Source organism: Hemicordylus capensis, chromosome 10, assembly GCF_027244095.1.
Source record: "Hemicordylus capensis ecotype Gifberg chromosome 10, rHemCap1.1.pri, whole genome shotgun sequence".
In the NCBI taxonomy this organism is placed as follows: Eukaryota; Metazoa; Chordata; class Lepidosauria; order Squamata; family Cordylidae; genus Hemicordylus; species Hemicordylus capensis.
The window spans coordinates 3254629-3274202 of record NC_069666.1 but is presented as its reverse complement, the minus strand read 5'-3'; the positions used below and the strand labels follow the sequence as shown (position 1 = coordinate 3274202).

Below are 19574 nucleotides of genomic sequence, written 5' to 3'. Positions count from 1 at the left end.
ACCCCTCCTGGATTCTACCAAAGACAACCACAGGGCTCTGCGGGCGCCAGGAGTCGACACCGACTCAACGGCACAACCTGACCTTTAGAAGCTTTGTATGTCAGGAAGAAGGCTAGGTTAGGAGTGGAGTTCTCTAGGACAGGGATTCCCAGATGTTGTTGACTACAACTCCCATGATCCCCAAGCAAATTGCAGCTGGGGATTCTGCGAGTTGTACTACTACTACTACCACCACCAACAACAACACTGCTACTACTACTACTACTTATATACTGCTCTTCAACAAAATTCTCAAAGCGGTTTACATAGCAAAGTAAATAATACATAAATAAGATGGCCCCCTGTCCCCAAAGGGCTCACAATCTAAAAAGAAACAGAAGGCAGAAACCAGCAACAGAGACTAGAAAAGGGTCTCCTTCCAGAAACTGAACAAAAGCAAAATTAGCCCATGACCAGATTACAGTCGAAAAGCAGCTCTTATAGGAACATAGGAAGATGCCTTCTACTGAGTCAGACTACAACTCCCATCATACCTGGCTACTGATCACTCAGGCTGGGGTTGATGGGAGTTGTAGTCCAACACCATTTGGGGGCCCAAAGTTGAGATCCCCTGGGTTACTGTAAATCGCAGCACAGATTCCTGCACTAGGCAGAGGGCTGGATTAGAAAACCACCAAGTCAGGGGTGTAGCTATAATTGAGCGGATGGGTTCAAAGAACACGGGGCCCCAAGCTCCTGAGGGGCCCCCCAGCTCCACCCCTCCCTATCATCTTCGTTATCTCCCTCATTCTGAACGGCTGCTGGAGAGAGAGGGGTATATACGGGCCCCCTCTCTCCTAGCTACGCCCCTGCTCCAAGGACATAGGAACATAGGAAGCTGCCATATACAGAGTCAGACCCTTGGTCCATCTAGCTCAGTATTGTCTACACAGACTGGCAGTGGCTTCTCCCAGGTTGCAGGCAGGAGTCTCTCTCAGCCCTATCTTGGAGATGCCGCCAGGGGGGGAACTTGGAACCTTCTGCTTGCAAGCAGGCAGGGGCTCTTCCCAGAGCGGCCCCATCCCCTAAGGGGAAGATCTTGCATCGCTCACACATGTGGTCTCCCATCCAAATGCAAACCAGGGTGGACCCTGCTTAGCAAGGGGGACAAGTCCTGCTTGCCACCACAAGACCAGCTCTTATTCCCATGGACAGCTGGGTTATACTTTCCCCTCTCCCAGTCTGCGTTTCCACCACTAGAGGATGCTACAAGCTCAAGTATCGGATGGGGAAAGTGCGTTTGGTTTTTAAGCCAGCCAAGCAGCCATAAGAAAAGCTTGTGACATTTGGTGTATAGCGCAGTGGCACAGCTCACATTTCAATTCTTGAGCACTTCGCTCTTTCTTTTTTTTTTAAAGCAGCCCTTTGGCAGGCAAAATCCTTATAGCTGTCCTCGGAGGTGAGCTAATACTATTATCTGCAGATTGCAGGACTGGGAGGCTGAGGCTGGCAGACGGTGACTTGGCCAAGGCAACCCAGTGAGTTTGTGGCAGAGTTGAGCTGCAGGCACTCAGGGCGATGTTCAACGCAGAATGAAGGTTTGGGGGCTGGAACTCCCAACGTATTTTTGCATTTTAAGAAGCAGCTCTGTGCAAGCGCGTAGACTTCTCAATTTCCGGGGGGGGCCACAGGGGGAGAGGTCTTGTGGTGAGTTGTCCCCTTTGCTAAGCAGGTTCCATCCTGATTTGCATTTGAATGGGAGGCTACATGTGCCAGCACTTTCAGATATTCCCCTTAGGGGATGGGGCCACTCTGGGAAGAACACCTGCATGCACAGAGCATCATGAGCTTTTCTCCTGGTTCTACGGATGAACTTGAGCATGAGGCCTTGCTGATGCTACCTGGCAGCGGCGGGGGGGGCATTGCCTCCCACAGGAAATCCGGAGGGGGGCTTGAGACCCACGGCCCCCACAAATTTCACGCCTCTGGGGGCATGTATGTGTGAAAGAGAGATTTGCATTGGGGCCATAATAAATTCTGATTCCGTTTCTTCATCCCTATTCCGATTATTCATTCCCTGTCCCAATAGCATTTCTTCCATGCCCAATTCTTTCTGTTTGGACTTTAAAGGGGGCACAGTCCAGAAACAGACAATAGCGTTTCTTCTTTAGGGATGCTGAAAGACATCTGAAACCAGCACTGCTTTCTATGGCATACACACGGATTCCTTTTGTCCCGCTGTGCAAACAGGTTTCACGAGTTCTGGAAGTGAGGCACGAAGCTGGCGTATCTGTTTCCCAGAGCCCAGAGCGGGAGGAGTTGAGGCGCATTCACGGCTCCGAACAAACCCGGCGGTCTCTTGCCAGCCAGAGGGAGACGCAGCTGCCCCTACAAAGCCCCTGTTAATCTCAAAACCCTGCATGCCCCACATTTCTCTGCGGCTCTAGTAGATAGTAAAGGGGCGTGGCTCCCCCACAGAGGGATTACGGGGATATATTTAACCACGGGCGGCTGCAGGCGCCTTCAGCGAGTCAAAGCGATAAAGGCGCTGCAAGGATTCAAAGGCAACTGATAACGGTCGCCAGAAGAGGTTAGACACCGTTTCTTGGCCGACAGAGTATTTCCTTCTCGCCGTCTTCCAGAAGCCACTTCCTGACGGAGAGATGCTTTTGCACAGCAAATGGGCGCTTTCGGACAGTGCCCTCTCCCAGAGACGGAGTGTTTGTGTGCCAGTGCCAGGCGACAGATTGCGGCTTCTGTCGGACACCAAGGGAGCTGCCTCACGCTCCTGGCATGCCTCTGTCCAAATGGCCCACTGCCCCAGTGTGGTTGGGCTTTAGGTTGCCTCTGGGGATTTGGAGCAGCAGAAGCTAACCCCACCTTGCTGGTGGAATAAGTTATGCAGCTGTCCACAGACTTCTAGGATTGGGGAAAGGGATCCCACGCCCAGCCAGGCTGGAGGACCAGCACAAACCCTCCCTTTGAGATTTCTTTTGTGCCACATTCTGGATAGAATCCGAGCGTTCCAGTTGGAAAGGCCCTCTAATCTAGCCGCCTGAGTCTGACAGGTGGTGATTCAGCCTCTGCTTGAAAATTCCCAGCAAATAAAAGCTGAGCACAATCCAAGGGAGGAGAGCTGGTCATGTGGCTGCAAGCATGAGTTGTCCCCTTTGCTAGACAGGGTCTGTCCTGGTTTGCATTTGAATGGGAGACTACGTGTGAGCAGTGTAAGATATTCCCCTTAGGGGATGGGGCTGCTCTGGGAAGAAGATCTGCCTGCTTGCATGATGCAGGAGGTTCCAGGCTTCTTCCCTGGCAGCATCTCCAGATAAGGCTGGGAGAGACTCCTGCCCGAAACCTTGGAGGAGCCGCTGCCAGTCTGGGTAGACAATCCTGAGCTAGGTGGACCAAGGGTCTGACTCGGTAGAAGGTAGCTCTCTATGTTCCTTTGTTGTTGTTGTTTTGTAAGGGAGCACTCAAAAACACAACACTCCCACCTGCAGCAACAACCACCAGCCTGAATGCAGTCAAGGAAAAGCTTTCAGTGAGATTTTTGCCAAGCATATAACTAGCTCTAAATGAGTAGCTTTGAATTTCCTGGATCTGGAATGCTTCAATTCAAGCTACCAAATACACATCCTCAAATCTGAGTGTTTCACAGTGGAGAAGGTGTGCCGAAATTTGGGCTCTGAAACAAAATCTTGGTATTGAAATTTTAAAATTTGGGTTGCAACAGCTGTCCTATGGCACATTATGCAATGTCTGAGCACTGTAAGATATCCCCCTTAGGGGGATGGAGCCGCTCTGGGAAGAGCATCTAGGTCCCAAGTTCCCTCCCTGGCAGCATCTCCAAGAGAGGGCTGAGAGAGATTCCTGCCTGCAACCTTGGAGAAGCCGCTGCCAGTCTGTGCAGACAATACTGAGCAAGATGGACCAAGGGTCTGACAGCTTCCTATATGGCAGCTTCCTATGTTCCTGTTCCTAGCTTCCTCCCACCATCTCCAAATCCACCAGTTACATCCTTTGTTCTTTGTTCTTCAACTAAGCAAGACAATAGGAGCATCTATCATCTTCCTTGGCATTTGTCGATCAGCCTGCTGTTGCCTCTAGGTTGTTTTTGCTGCTGTTAAGACACAACAAATTTGGAGGGGGGGGGTTGGGAATAGAGTATTGCTGGTGCAATGTCTCATTTCGATTTATTCTCCTTTCTCGGTGCAGTTGCTGGAGCAAAGGGAATGTTAAAGCACCCTGACAGATGTTTAAAGTGCCCGCAGCTGTTAATTAATGAGAGCCAATGCTTGGATGATTGGCTTTAATGTTTTGCTTTCATTCGGGTGAAGATCAAAGAGGTTCCAGCCCAGCTCTGGTACCAAGAGAAGCTGCAGAGTCCAGGGGAGGGAGAAGAGAGAGGGATAAAAGGTCCGAGAGGGAGACGGCGCTTTTTAAAAAACACAATAATAGTTTTGCAAGCGCCACAGCAGTGTACTTGTGAATAAATGAAATTGAGACTGCACCTGGTGAGCGAGATGTCTGCCAGATGGAAGGCGCATCAGCAGCATGCTAATAGGCAGAGCTGTGTGTGTACGTTACATATTAGATATCTATCAGGCTTGCTGACAGCTCAATCACTTGCCTGGTCACCTGTGGCGAGTTCGACTTGTCCCCAGGCGATGAGGCCTGGTGTCCAGCAACAGCGATTAGGCTGTTGCTGGTGTCTATCTTATGTTTCTTTTTCATTGCGAGTCCTTTGGGACAGGGAGCCGTTTCATTCATTGATTTATATCTCCGTAAACCGCTTTGGGATCTTTTGTTGAAAAGTGGCATATAGATATCCGTCGTATTCATAGGCAGAGGACTGATTATGAATGGGGAGGAGAGTTCTTTTGGCCTTTTGAGGCTTCTCTTATATCTGTGAGGCTTCTGTTATATGTTTTAACTTCCTAATTTTCTGGTCCCTAGCCCTCGTAAATTGCCGGTCCTATTTTGGGCCCTTGGCAATGCGATGGGGAATGCTGATTTTGTGCCAATAGTTCAGCTCAGTATTGTCAACACTGACTTGCAGTGGAACATAGGGACATAGAAAGCTGCCATATTCTGAGTCAGACCATTGGTCCATCTAGCTCAGTATTGTCTACACAGACTGGCAGCAGCTGGAACATCTGGAAGCCCCCAGATTGGGAACCACCTGGAGAGAAAGAATGCAATTCACATTGTGTCAGAGGCAGTTGCTTCTGCAGAAATGCCCAGTTCAGTTTAGTGGTTCTCCACTTCAGCCTGGAATTTTTCTCAGTCCCTGCGGAACCTAGATAGATAGATAGATAGATAGATAGATAGATAGATAGATAGATAGATAGATAGAAAGAAATGTGCAGTAGCATTCCCAGAGGGCTTCTGGGGGGGCGGGGGTAGAAGTTCCCACTACCTCCTAGAACGGCCCTCCTGCTGATATTGGCCCAAAGGAAAAAGGTAAAGTGTGCCGTCAAGTCGATTTCGACTCCTGGCGCCCACAGAGCCCTGTGGTTTTCTTTGGTAGAACACAGGAGGGGTTGACCATTGCCATCTCCCACGCAGTATATGATGATGATGCCTTTCAGCATCTTCCTATATTGCTGCTGCCTGATATAGGTGTTTCTCATAGTCATTCCAGTGGGGATTCGAACCAGCAACCTCTGGCTTGCTAGGCCTACAACTCCCATAATCTCTGGCTATTGACCATTGTGGCTGGGGCTTATGGGAGCTGTAGTCCCAAAACAGCTGGGGGCCTAAGTTGGACAGACCTGTTTTATGTCACGCCTCTCAGCAATCTCTCTCACCCACATCTCCTGAGTGGTGATCTCTGGTCCATCCCTGGAGGTAAATAGCCCACTGAGGAAAGGAAGCCCAAGCTGGAACATACAAAGCTGCCTTGCCTTGTGTTAGACCCTTCATCTGCTTTGCCCAGTTTTATCTTCTCTGACTGGCAGCAGCTGTTTGAGAACTCACGACAGGGCTTCCCCCCAGCCCAATCCTAAACCCCGGCTAACTGAGCAAAGAAGCACCCTTTAAACGGGCGACTCTCTTATACTTGGAGATTGAACTTGGGAAGTTCTCATGCAAAAGGGCTTGCTTCACCATGGAGCCACAGACAGAAAGAATACAGCCCCTTTCCTACAAAGGCCCTGACCGCTCGTTCCCAGTGACCAGGTCGATCAAAGTCACAGCCTAAACCCACAGTTAACAAGACTTCTATTTAACTCTACAAATTAATCCGCCAACCTCCCTTGTCCGGCTCTCCAGCTCTCCTGTTAACAATGCACGCAAAGGCTCAGCAGTGTTCTCCCTGGCTCTTTCCCCCTTTCAGTATCGGGTGAACCATGAAAGCTTCCTCGTCTGCTAAAGAGCTAACACAAAGAGCTTGATTCTTAGAGGGGAGATTCAACGTAAGAGGGAAAGCCCATTTGTAACCAACGGAGTTCCATCACAGGAGCGGGTGCGGCTGTTCTTAGGATTATTATTAGGGAAGGAGAAGCCTCCGACCCGAATTCAGGAGCTTGGCACACTCCTGGTATTCATTTTATTTTATTCATTTAACATATGTATGTATTGCCCCAAACCTGCGGCTCTCGGCGGTGTACAACAAAAACAATACAAATTAAACAAAATTAGAAACTATTAAGATATTAAAATCATTTAAAACCTAGCACTAGAAACTATTAAAACTATACACCTAATTAAAAGCCTGGGTGAATAAATGTGTCTTCAGTGCCTTTTAAAAAGTTGCCAGAGATGGGGAGGCTCTTATCTCAACAGGGAGTGCATTCCAAAGTCCAGGGTCAGCAACGGAGAAGGCCCGTCCCTGAGTAGCCACCAGATGAGCCAGTGGCAACCACAGACGGACCTCTCCAAATGATCTCAGCAGGCAATGGGGTTCATGGAGAAGACGACGTTCTCTTAAATACCCAGGGCCTAAGCTGTTTAGGGCTTTAGAGGTAATAGTCAACACCTTCTGATTCCTGATGGTCAGGATATTGCATGATTTATTCTACTTCTGGCAGTCGTGTGGAGAGCATAAGATGCTATTTAAGGCGCTGAAACCCTACAGCCCTCTGGAAATTTGATCAAACCGTTCCTTGGGCTTCTGAGATTTCACTACGCATTGTCCAGACACTTACAAGCACGCCTTCGTCTCCTTAGTCCACGAGGCTAGAGTTTGGCACACTTTTAAGAAAGCAACGGATGCCACACAACTGGTGTTCCCTCTATGGCGTGCATACATGTGCACGCTCACAAGTTTCTGGATGTCCGCACAGTTAATTTTAGATGCTGCTCAGGTCGAATCAGGAAGGCCCCACTCTGAATGCCGGGGTGCACACACTGCTTTCATACTGCCGCCCAGAACAAAACCCATTCTGCACCGAGATGAAAAAATGAGAGAGAACACTGCACGCAACACAGAGGTGCAAACACCATCTATGGATACAGCAGCCAGCCTATTGAGATTTGTAAAAAGTGATCAACTGATGAATTAATCCATTACATTTGCAAAAATTGGTATTGCTCTGTAGTGAGTGAGATCATTGGGAACGCCTGCCACAAGATGGTCTGCCAGGACACCCTCTACCAAGGGTCTGATACGGTATAAGGCAGCTTCCTAGATTCCCAGATTCCAAACATTCATGCATGCTTCATGCATGTGTTTATTCTGAACATGGTCTAAGGGCACATGATTCAGTCATCTTGCTGAAGCTAAGCAGGTCTTGGTGTGGTCAGTGCCTGGATGGGAGACCTTTGTTTGCCACCTCTGGGGATGGGGCAAAGCTCTCTGGCAGAGCATCTGCTTTGCATGCAGAAGGGACCAGGTTCGATCCTTGGTAGCATCTCCAGGTAGGGCTGGGAGAGACTCCAGCCTGAAACTTGGGAGAAGCTGCTACCAGTCAGTGTAGACAGTTCTGAGCCAGGTGGACCAAGGGTCTGACTCAGTATAAAGCAGCTTCCTATGTTCCTATGCACTTTACTTCCTTTGGCTGATTGAAACATCCCGATTCCCAATGGTTCTTCCTTGGTTCTCAGGATGTTGGCCTTGTGATCTTGGGACTCCAGCAGGGCCGTTCTTGTGTTATAACCCACACATGAGGGAAGGAGATGTATCCATCCATACCTCTCTCAGATGGAAAAGGATGGAAGGAGATGTAGCCATCCATCTCTCTCTCTCTCTCTCTCTCTCTCTCTCTCTCTCTCTCTCTCTCTCTTTCTTTCTCATATGGATCCATCCATCCATCCATCCACATGGTACTCTAGGGCGAGTAATGGCACTCAGCATCTCTGCTGGCTGAGGCCACTACCTGACTGGGACTTGTGCTAACAGCACCTCTCTGGATTGTTCTTGTGGTCTAGTTCCACTGGAATCTGGCCTCCAAGATTTCTCCTCCTGCATCAGAGTTTCGTTCTCGTCCCAGCGGTTAGCAGAGGAGTCATGGAGAATGCCTCCTCCTCTCTCTCTTTTTCTCCCCCCCCCCACAAATGAGAGCTGTCACAGCAGCAGCATCTCACTTCTGCTCCTCTCACTAAAGCCCTTCAAGAGTGGAAGCTGCTTCCTTCTGATAATACCAACAAGTCCTGGGATTTCTAGCAGGGGCTTAGATGCCGCTCTGTCAGAAGCATCAGCTGGACGGGCTGCCAAGCTACCGACAGCTGCAGGAGCGAGAAAGTGAGGCAGGCTGAAAATAACTATCTGGAGAGAGCTGAAGCTGTGCGGAAGCCGGAGAGGGGTGGCCCGTAGGCCAGATGCCAAAAGAACAGCCAGAAGCAGTTCTGCCACCTTGTTAAGAAGCACGCAAAGACCCGGATTCTGCTGCTCACTTGGACACTGCCGTTTGGGAGGGAACTGGATTCATCTGAATTCATTTGAATCGTGTCTGCTTGGCATGCAGAAGGTCCCCGGTTCCATTCCTGGCAGCATCTCCAGGTAGGGCTGGGAGAGACTCCTGCCTGATCCCTGGAAGAGATGCGGCCAGCCAGGCTAGGCAGTACTGAGCTAGATGGTCTGACTCCGTAGAAGGTAGATACTACATTTTTAAAAAACATCCAGTGATGTTGGAGGGTTTAAAAGTGTTTTAATGGATGTTGTATCAACTTTTGTGCCATTTTAAGCCTACTTTCTAGTAAGCTTACGAGATCACCCGGCATGCCATGTGTCTGTCTGTCTGTGTCCTTGTGCCTGCCCACCTCACCCCCATCAAATCTGCAATGCCTGGACCAATCTGAACCTAACTGGGTACAGTTGTAGGGACACATAGGGCCACCTCAACGGCGTCGTTTGTGATGATGTCATCCACCCCCATTCGCGTCAACATCTGATGTGCAAATGGGCTAACTTGTGAACCGCCTAACCTATCTGAAGCAAATTTAGTCCAGTTGTTGATATAATGAAAGGAAAGTAGGCAGATTAGTTCTTACGAGAACAACTTATTCTTTTCATCATTAGCCACTGGGAGGGGTCCCAAGCTGGAACCCTAAGGTGGCAAAGAAACAGAAACATGCCTCTAATGTTTTCATAGGAACATAGGAAGCTGCCATTCACTGAGTCAGACCCTTGGTCTATCTAGCTCAGTATGGTCTGCCCAGACTGGCAGCGGCTTCTCCCAGGTCGCAGGCCGGAATCTCTCTCAGCCCTACCTTGGAGATGCTGCCAGGGAGGGACCTTGGAACCTTCTGCTCTTCCCAGAGCGGCTCCATCCCCTGAGAGGAATATCTTACAGTGCTCACACATCAAGTCTCCCATTCAAATGCAACCAGGGTGGACCCTGCTTAGCTAAGGAGACAAGTCATGCTTGCTGCCACTAGACCAGCTCTCCTCCTCCCCCCCACCCCACTAGCTACCGCAAGGGTCCCAATCTAGGACTGAAAGGCAGGTTGGAACATAAATATAAATACTAATATAAATAAATGGTGCGTGCGTTTGTGTGTGTGTGTGGATTTGACAGATATTTAATGGCAAATTGAAAGCTTTCAGCGAAGCTAGCTTAACGACTGTGGCCGGTGCCTTCCAATTATCTTTGCTCGTGCTAAGCGGCTTTAAAATGGGAGGAGGATAGATACAAACAAGCGGGGGAAGGCAGGATTTTAAGAGATTTCCCCCCCTCTTTTTTTGGTAGCAGCAAATTATTCATAAATGCCACGCAATTTAATTTCCAGGCCCTTCGTTAGGAATAATGCCATCCTGCTGCGCCGTCTTCATCGGCCTCCTAATAAACTGATTACAGACTAAAGCGCCATGCGCCAGCCTCCATCATTTAGGTCCCCCGAAAAGATGATAATTAACCCACAGGTCGAGAGATGCTCCATTGTCGCGCAGACAATAGGCGGCCTCGGCTCTGCAGGCGGAACACGAGTTGCTCATTCCCTTTGACTTAATTGTGCAGGCAGAGCGCCAAGGCCGTTCCTGGGAGAGAAAGAGGACGTCTGTCTCTTCCCCTTCCTCTTCCCCTCCCCGCCCCCAGATGAGACACATATTGGTTGGTGGCTCGTGGTGGCTCCAGCAACTCAATAGTACTCAAATCACAGAGGGGGTCAGAAAGGACCTGACCCTGTTGACTGCTGGATGTAGAAGGCTGCAGGGGGGATAACTGGGCAGAAACTGGTGGGAGTCTGGCGGTGGGATTCGTGGATTTCATTAAGGACCCCTGCATTTTCTTCCTCAATTCAAGCACTGCAGGACCCGCAGGAGTGTATTGCCCAATGCCTGTGTCCTCAGCAACACTGCAACGTTGCTGCAGTTGCTGATGCTGGCTGATGCCCTTTCAATTCAGAGAGCCAAACCCAAGCCCCCAAACTGGATCAGTTTTGATCCAGGGAATCAGAGGTGTTTCACATTAAGCAGTTCAATAGAACGAGACATTGATTTGACCATGGAAATCTGAGTTGCTTGTAATGCTGCGAGCTGATTTAACTCTTATTTTGAAACAGCCACTTGGGGGGGGGCATTTAGGGGGTCAATTCCAGTTCTTTCAAATCCTGAACTGAACCCCTAAATCCAAAGAAAAGAAAAGAAAATATTACTGGTTCAAAGCAAGGGTTCAGTAATCTGGTACTCAGTATGATAAATATCTTGTTTCCTGGTTTTAATCCTGGTCTATGTACTTTGATTGCAAAAACTTTTCAACATTCAAACATAAACATTTTTAAAAACAAGAAAACATTTTCCCGCTAGTTAAATGGACACAATTGCATTTGTTTTACCTGGTCTAGGACCAAAATAACAGTTAAACCACAAAGGTACCAAATAACTGCAGGGATTCTTAACTGTGCATAAGGATTCCCAGATGTTGTTGGATTACACAGCGATATAGGAAACTGCCATATACTGAGTCAGACCCTTGGTTAATCTAGCTCAGTATTGTCCTCACAGACTGGCAGTGGCTTCTCCAAGGTTGCAGGCAGGAGTCTCTCTCTCAGCCCTGTCTGGGAGATGCTGCCAGGGAGGGAACTGGGAACCTTCTGCATGCATGCAGATGTTCTACCACTCAGCTATTTTATTATTTATGATTTATTTATTTATTCGATTTCTATACCACCCTTCCAAAAATGGCTCAGGGCGGTTTACACAGAGAACGAATAAATAAATAAGATGGATCCCTGTCCCCAAAGGGCTCACAATCTAAAAAGAAACATAAGAAAGACACCAGCAAGTCAGTCATTGGAAATACTGTGCTGGGGGTGGATCAGGCCAGTTACTCTCCCCCTGCTCAATACAGAGAATCACCACGTCAAAAGGTGCCTCGTTGCCAACAGAGCAGGCCCCATCCCTTAAGTGGGCTATCTTACAGCACTCACATGTAGTCTCCCATTCAAATGCAAACCAAGGCAGACCATGCTTAGCAAAAGGACAATCCAAGCTCGCTGCCACAAGGCCAGCTCTCCTCCTGATTACATCAGGGCTGCACAACTTCAGCCCTTCAGCAGATGTTGGACTACAACTCACATCAACCCTGGGTAACAGGCCACTCTAGCCAGGGGTGATGGGAGATGTAGTCCAACACCATTTGGGGACCCAAAGTTGAGATCCCCTGGGTTACTGTATATTGCAGCACAGATTCCTGCACTAGGCAGAGGGCTGGATTAGAAAACCTCCAAGGTCACAGGAACATAGGAAGCTGCCATATACTGAGTCAGACCATAGGTCCATCTAGCTCTGTATTGTCTTCACAGACTGGCAGCGGCTTCTCCCAGGTTGCAGGCAGGAATGGGACTTTCCTTTGGGAAGGTAAACGTGCTTCATCAGGACCCTTGGGGCATCCTCGTGCCCTCTAACTCTCACTGATTATCTCTCAACACAATCGGCAAGCAGGCAACCCTCACCTATCAGAAGGAGAAGCGGAAAGACAGAGAATTGGGAGTCAACTGCTTGGGAAGCTTTTGGATGCCCGGGGGAACATGTGAGCACGCCATGCCATTGCTGCACAAAACCCCCCCGTGAGCTCCGTTTGCTTCCTTTGTGATGCTTAATAGCACTTCATAGACCCCATTAAGTAACTGCAGAGACCTGTGCACAAATGCTTGAACGGCTTCCCCCAGAGGGAATTCTGGGGCTCGCAAAGCGATCTGCCGTGGGCCCTATAAAGCACGGCTGAGCATTCACCCATCGGATAGATGCACACAAGCACGAATTATCTGCATCCGAGAACCCGCGAGACGCGCCAGGATTAAAGGGAGGAGATGGCCAATTAGCAGAGGCCAACACTTCCATTAGTTTAAGATTAGCATAATCAAACACAGAAGCAGTTCTGGATGGCCTCGCTCTCATCTCGTCTCTCCGATGCTCCCTCTTCTTTTCTGAATCTGCCAGCGCAGCAACTCCTCGGAGGGAAGAATGGTTGCTCCAGGACAATCTTCAAAAGGAGGTGCCGTAGCTCAGTGGAAGAGCATCTGCTTGGCATGCAGAAGGTCCCAGGTTCAACCCCCGGAAGCAACCCCGGGCAGGGCTGGGAAAGACCTCTTTGAATCGAATCGCTGGAGAGCTGCTGCCAATCAGTGTGGACAACACAGAGCCAGACGAAGGGTTTCGCTTCAGTCAGGCGCCTTCATCTATCCTGGGCTTTGGGCCCTTAAAATCAGCCCTCCTGGGTTCTCAGTAGAGTAGCCCACCTTGAAGCGAGGGTGATTTTTCTTCCCTATCTTTTCTCTGTCATCGGTCACAGAGGAAGCTGCCTCACGTCAGCAAAGACCACTGCTCCACCTGGCTCTGGGTTGCGTACACTGACTGGCAGCAGCACTCCGGGGGTTTTAGGCTGGGGGTGATGGGAGTTGTAGTTCAGCAGCATCTGGGGAGCCTTGCTTTAAAGCTGGGATTGAAGAGAACGCCTTCTGCGTTATGAACCCCGCCGCCGATTAAGATCTTCAGGGGAGGTTTGTCTGAGGGTGCCGCCAGCTCATCCGGTGACAACTCATAGGAATATAGGAAGCTGCCGTATACTGAGTCAGACCACTGTTCTATCTAGCTCAGTATTGTCTACCCAGACTGGCAGCGGCTTCTCCAAGGTTGCAGGCAAGAATCTCTCTCAGCCCTGTCTTGGAGATGCTGCCAGGGAGGGAACTTGGAACCTTCTGCTCTTCCCAGAGCAGCTCCATCCCGCTAAGGGGAATATCTTCCAGTGCTCACACATCAAGTCTCCCATCCAAATGCAAACCAGGGCAGACCCTGCTTAGCTAAGGGGACAAGTCATGTTTGCTACCACAAGACCAGCTCTCCTCTCCCTCAGCTCAAAGGCGCACCTTCTCTGTAGTTGCCCCAGGACTGTGGAACACACTTCCTGCTGGGGTGGAGCCATTCATTGAGCGGACGGGTTCGAAGAACGCGGGCCACCAATGAATAGGGTTGCGAGATGCCCCATTGCATGTGGTGTCACACGCAGAGGGGGCATGGCCAGATCGCCAGCAGGCCTGCCCCTGTCCTTCCCCTCTCATTTCCAGGCAGCCCTCGCTGCCCGCCAGAGTTTATTTCCCTTCCCCTCCCTCCAGCAAGGGAGCAGACACTGTCAGGTAGCAAACGCTGCCTAAAATGAGAGGGGGAGAGCTCGCTTTTTAGTTAGTTGGTGTTTTAATGGATATTTTAATCTGGTTTTTATAGGTTTCAGCTGTTAAGATCTTGGTTTGTTTTATTCTTGGCTTGTTTGATGCAGTAAACTGCCTAGAGACTTTGGCAGTGGGTGGCATGCACATTTATTAAATCATAAATAATATTAATAATAACAAAGCATGCATGCAGCTAGCGTGCCTTAAAAGTCCAGGCCTGCTAGGATACCCGGGCTGTTGACACAGCACGGTCGCTGTGGCAACCCTGGGCACAAAGCAGAGGCCTCAGCAGGCTGAGGGCCCTCCAGCAAGGGGTTTCTTCAACTTCCCTCTCCACCTCCCTCAGAGGCAGAAGAAAGCCTGGCTCTCTGACGCCAACCTCTGTTTGGTGCATCTTGGTGCATCTAGCTCAATACTGTCTGCACCAACTGGCAGCTGCTCTCCAAAGTTACAAGCAGGAATCTCTTCCAGCCCAACTTGGAAATGCTGCCAAGGATGGAACCTGGAGCCTTCTGCATGCAAGCAGGCAGATACTCCTTCCACTGAGTTCTGGCCCCATCTCCTTAGGGGCATAGTTTGCAGTGCTCAGATACACTCCCATCCAAATGCAAACCAGGGCAGACCCTGCTTAGCAGAGGAGACAATTCATGCTTGCTACACAAGACCAGCTTTCCTCCCTGGTCTTACTTTTATTTTAAGAGCATACTATTATTATTTTATTTTTGCAGGAACATATTATTTCTTACTTCCCCAGCGCCAGCAGAAGAATGTCTACAGACTCAAGGTTCCACTGAAGAGGGGCTTGCAGTGCAGGAAAGAGACATTTGGGGGCTCAACAAAAAAAAAGGCCTTGGGTGGTTCACTGACCTCAACCAGGCTGGGAACTCAACAGACCACAAAATGGGAGGTTAGCCGCAGCCACTGAGCTTCACGGTTATGATACTCTGGGTCAGCGAATAAGAAAACGAGAAGGGCCAGAGAAATGTCAAAAGTAGCCAAAATGCCAGGGATGAGCAAATCATGTCAGAAATAATATTCTTCGATTCTTCCCTCTCTGCTGATGACTCAAGCTGTAATATGCAGCCTGATAAAGTCCCGGGAAATCCTTTTAGCTCAGGTAAGCAGGCGCACAGCCACCTAATGGCGCAGCGGGGAAATGACTTGACTAGCAAGCCCAGAGGTTGCCGGTTCGAATTCCCGCTGGTATGTTCCCCAGACTATGGGAAACTCCTGTATCGGGCAGCAGCGATATAGGAAGCTGCTGAAAGGCATCATCTCATATTGCACGGGAGGAGGCAATGGTCAACCCCTCCTGTATTCTACCAAAGACAACCACAGGGCTCTTTGGGCCCCAGGAGTCGACACCGAATCAACGGCACACTTTAGTTTTCAGAGTATTTCTCACCACCACCACCACTAGAAAATTATCGTATCTTGCCTTTCCTTCTAGATCTGCATCTAGTATTTAGTTTCACTGGGAACTCCATTCATTTATGCTTTTAAACTCAACAGAGATCTACCTGATAGCAGCATCTCTGTCTTGCCACCAAAAGGCTTTAAGAATTTGCAGGTGAATTCTTAATTCCCCTAATTATAATGCCAAATCCTCTCCCCTCCACCCCACAACCCAAGAAGGGGACCACAGCGAGGTACTGAAGAATCATTTCAAAAGAACACAAGGTCAGTTCCAGGCAGACCTGTGTGAATGGAGTTTTTGAAGGCATCCCACAGGGTGGATTGCTTTAATCGAATCTAAATATCTGTCAGGCTGCATAGGTTAATTAGAAAAGCTTCTTATCTGGATAGGACGCAGCTGTACACGCTTATCTCTAGCAGAGGAAATAAATCTCTCTTGCTTTTTTCAAGTCTAATGCATAATTTCCCCTTCCCTGGGCCTGTTTTACTGCTCCCCACCACACCAATATGGTTCAAAATAACTGGCAACATTTCTCTGCAAGGTTCTGAACACAGAGACAGAGGAAGCTGCCTTATACTGAGTCACACCATCAGTCCATCTAGCTCAGTATTGTCAACACTGACTGGCAGCAGCTTCTCTAAGGTTGCAGGCAGGAGTCTCTCTCAGCCCTATCTTGGAGATGCTGCCAGGGAGGGGACCTGGAACCTAGATGCTCTGCCCAGAGCGGCCCCATCCCCAAAGGGGAATGTCTTTGAGTGCTCACATGTAGTCTCCCATTCAAATGTAAATCAGGGCAGACCCTGCTTAGCAAAGGGAGCAATTCATACTCTATCTATCTATCTATATATCTATCTATCTATCTATCTATCAAATTTGTACACCACCCCAAACTTTCGTCTCTGGGCGGTTGACAATAGCATAAAACCCGTCAAAAACGTATAGAAAAAACTTTAAAACAATTTAACAATTTAAAAATAAACCAGAGATTAAAACCCTAATTTTTTTTTTTTAGAAAGCTGAGAAAGCTTGGGCGAAAAGATGGGTTTTCAGGGGTTTTTTGGAAATTGCCAGAGATGGGGAGGATCGTATCTCATCAGGGAGCACATTCCACAATCTCGGGGCAGCGACCAAGAAGGCCCGTCTCTGATTTACTTGATGCCACAAGACCAGCTCTCCTCTCCTCCTGATGTCTCGTAGTGATGTCTAGTAGACTTTCAGAGATCAAAAGAGCAAACCACTGGACGGGCCTTCTCCGTTGCTACCCCGAGGCTTTGGAATGCGCTCCCTAGTGCAATAAGAGCCTCCCCATCTCTGACATCCTTTAAAACACCCTTAAAGATGCATTTCTTCACCCAGGCTTTTAACTGATATTGTTTTGAATGTTGTTTTTAGAATATTGTTTTAAAATTTTTAAATTGTGTTTTACATTTCTTGCTTTTAAATTTTTGTTTTGTTTTGCTTTGGTTTTTAATTAATGTTTTACTTTTTAATCTTGTTGGAAACCGCCCAGAGACATAAGTTTTGGGCGGTGTACAAATATGATAGATAGATAGATAGATAGATAGATAGATAGATAGATAGATAGATAGATAGATAGATAGACAGATAGATAGATAGATTCTCTCATTCCATGTAATAATTTCCAGACGTTGACCAGAACGGAGTGAACCTGCTACAAGGCATCATCCTGCCTTGTGAATCACCCGTCTAAGGTCCTGGGGTGCCACCCACTTTTCAATCTACAGTTTACCGATGCCTGTCCGCGTGTCAGGGTAGGACTCCTCCGTGAACGATCCCGCCCTTCAACGTCTGAGAAGGATGCGGCCAGCTTCTATTTATAACCCCTACAGCGTGGCCCTTGACAAGCAAGGCACAGCTGCTGTGTGAGAGCCGTATTTCGGAGGGTGGGTGCTGAAGTTCCTGCAGGCGCTGTGCTAGCCGTCTGTCCCAGGCCACAGTGTGTTCCCCACCCAGTCCTGCTGCTAAAGAAAGCAGGACGAAGAGGTCCCTCTGTTTTGCTTCCGTTTATTGCTCAGCCCAGGGTGGGAAATGTCCAGCATCCCAGAGAGGAAATGAGAGGAGGAGAGCTGGTCTTGTGGTAGTGAGTGCGAACTTCCCCCTTTGCTAAGCAGGGTCTGCCTTGGTTAGTATTTAGATGGGTGACTGCATGCACATGCTGTAAGATATCTCATTTATGGGAGGGGGCCATCGCTCTGTAGAAGAGTGCCTGCCTGCTTGCCTGCAGAAGGTTCCAAGTTCCCTCCCTGGCAGCATCTCCAAGGTAGGGCTGAGAGAGACTCCTGCCTGAAACCTTGCAGAAGTCGCTGCCAATCTGTGTAGACAATACGGAGCCCGAGGGACCAAGGGTCTGACTCAGTATAAGGCAGTTTCCTCACTTCCTGTAAAGGGTTGGTGCTGCAGGGGGTGAGAGCTGGTCTTGTGGTTGCAAGCACGCATTGCTAAGCAGGGTCCACCTTGGTTTGCAAGTGGGTGGGAGACTAGACGTGAGTGCTGTATGCTATTCCTCTTAGGGCCATGGCTCAGTGGACCTTCTTGCAGAAGGCTCCAAGCTGCATCTCCAAGATAGGGCTGGGAGAGACACTCCTGCCTGCAACCTTGGAGAAGCCGCTGCCGGCCTGTGCAGACAATACTGAGCTAAGGGTCTGACTCAGTATAAGGCAGCATCCTATGTTCCTATGCTTCTCTCGCTGCTTATCTGGGATGGGAGAAGCCAGCCCAATCAAAATCAAAGTAACTGGGGCTGGAGATGGGGCTCTCAAACCCGAGTCCCCAGAGATTGTTGGACTACAACTCCCATCCTCCCCAGCCTCCAGTGCCACGCCCCCTAACACCAGTGCCAAAGGGCTGGGCCAGCCCACCCCCCTAGCATACCACCTCCTCCTCCTCCTCCTCCTCCTGCTGTTGCTGCAGCTTCTGAACGGGCAGGGATGGAGGGAATCTGAAAACGCCACATGCTCAGAAGCTGCAATGGCTGGAGGAAAGAAAGGCGATGGTCAGCCTGGGGAGCGGCAGGCGGGAGGGGCGGTGTCTGGGAGCAGCAGGGGCCGTGCGGGGTGCCAGGACTTGCTGCCCTGAGCCGCCGAGGCTACCGCCTCCCCCCGTGAGCAAGCCGCCCCCGCCAGCCAGATTGGCCGAAGGGGTGATGGGAGCATTGCTCGACAATTGCTGGGGACTCCATGTTGGGAAGCGCTTGTCTAGAGGGCTATAGCCCAAACCAGATCAGGACCTGGAAACAGAGGCCCTCTTACCCCTGGACTTTGGGGCCCAAGTCCAGGGCCCCCAAATCCCCTTTACTCCGTCCTGGGTGGTGTGGTTTGTGCCCTCGAGAGCCTACATGTTAAAAAAACGATGCTTAGCTTGCAGGGGTGAAGCCGGGGGCATTCCCAAGGCCTTCAGATCCAGGCTCCCAAATGACCTCGGTGCACCTCGGCCCGTAAACTGGGGCATCTGACAGGCAGGAGATTCCTGCAAGCCGTCCTGATGATCTGACTGCGCGGCCCCGGAAGGAAGACCGTCCAGTCAATGAGAAAGGATCAATAGGTGACAATGGAGATTCTCCGCTCAATAATCACATGGAGCGTATGCTGCCGAATTGGCTCTCGGTATCGACTGAAGGGGGAAAGGCCTCCAGAGAATCACAGGTGCCGTGCTAAGCTAGCTTTTGTTGCCTTTGCAGCGCATTGATTTAAAACTAAATCACTGCCTCTGTCCGATCCAGGCTTTTAAATATTTCAGACCACCAGTCCAGGCGGCCTCTCCTTTTCTTTTTTTATAGTTTTTAGCAGCCACAGAAGCCTGTGTCTAATTTCTTCAGAGAGAGGTCGAGACTCACGCAGGTCTGCTTCTGATTTAATCACCAACCGCAACGTCATAGCCAGAGCATGGCGGTGGGGCCTGGGGTGTGTGGGTATGGAAATCCTTTTGCATGCCGAAGGCATTTGCAACTCCAAGTAGGGCTGGGAAAGATTCTTGTCTGAAATCCCGGAGAGTTGTTGACTGCCAGTGCATATGGACCAGTAGCTTGACTCAATATACAGCAGCTGCTTGTGGATATGAGAGCTCAAGAGTTCAACCTGCTTTACACGCAGATGATCACAGCTTCAATCTG

The 19574-nt window shown here is 49.5% G+C and overlaps 1 protein-coding gene across 1 annotated transcript in view; it reads right to left on the bottom strand.

Annotated features, from left to right (window-relative positions):
• The window catches only part of SLCO3A1 (solute carrier organic anion transporter family member 3A1), a 78514-nt gene that overhangs the window by 25193 nt on the left and 33747 nt on the right, over positions 1–19574 (bottom strand). The gene's annotated exons all lie outside the window — the stretch shown is intronic.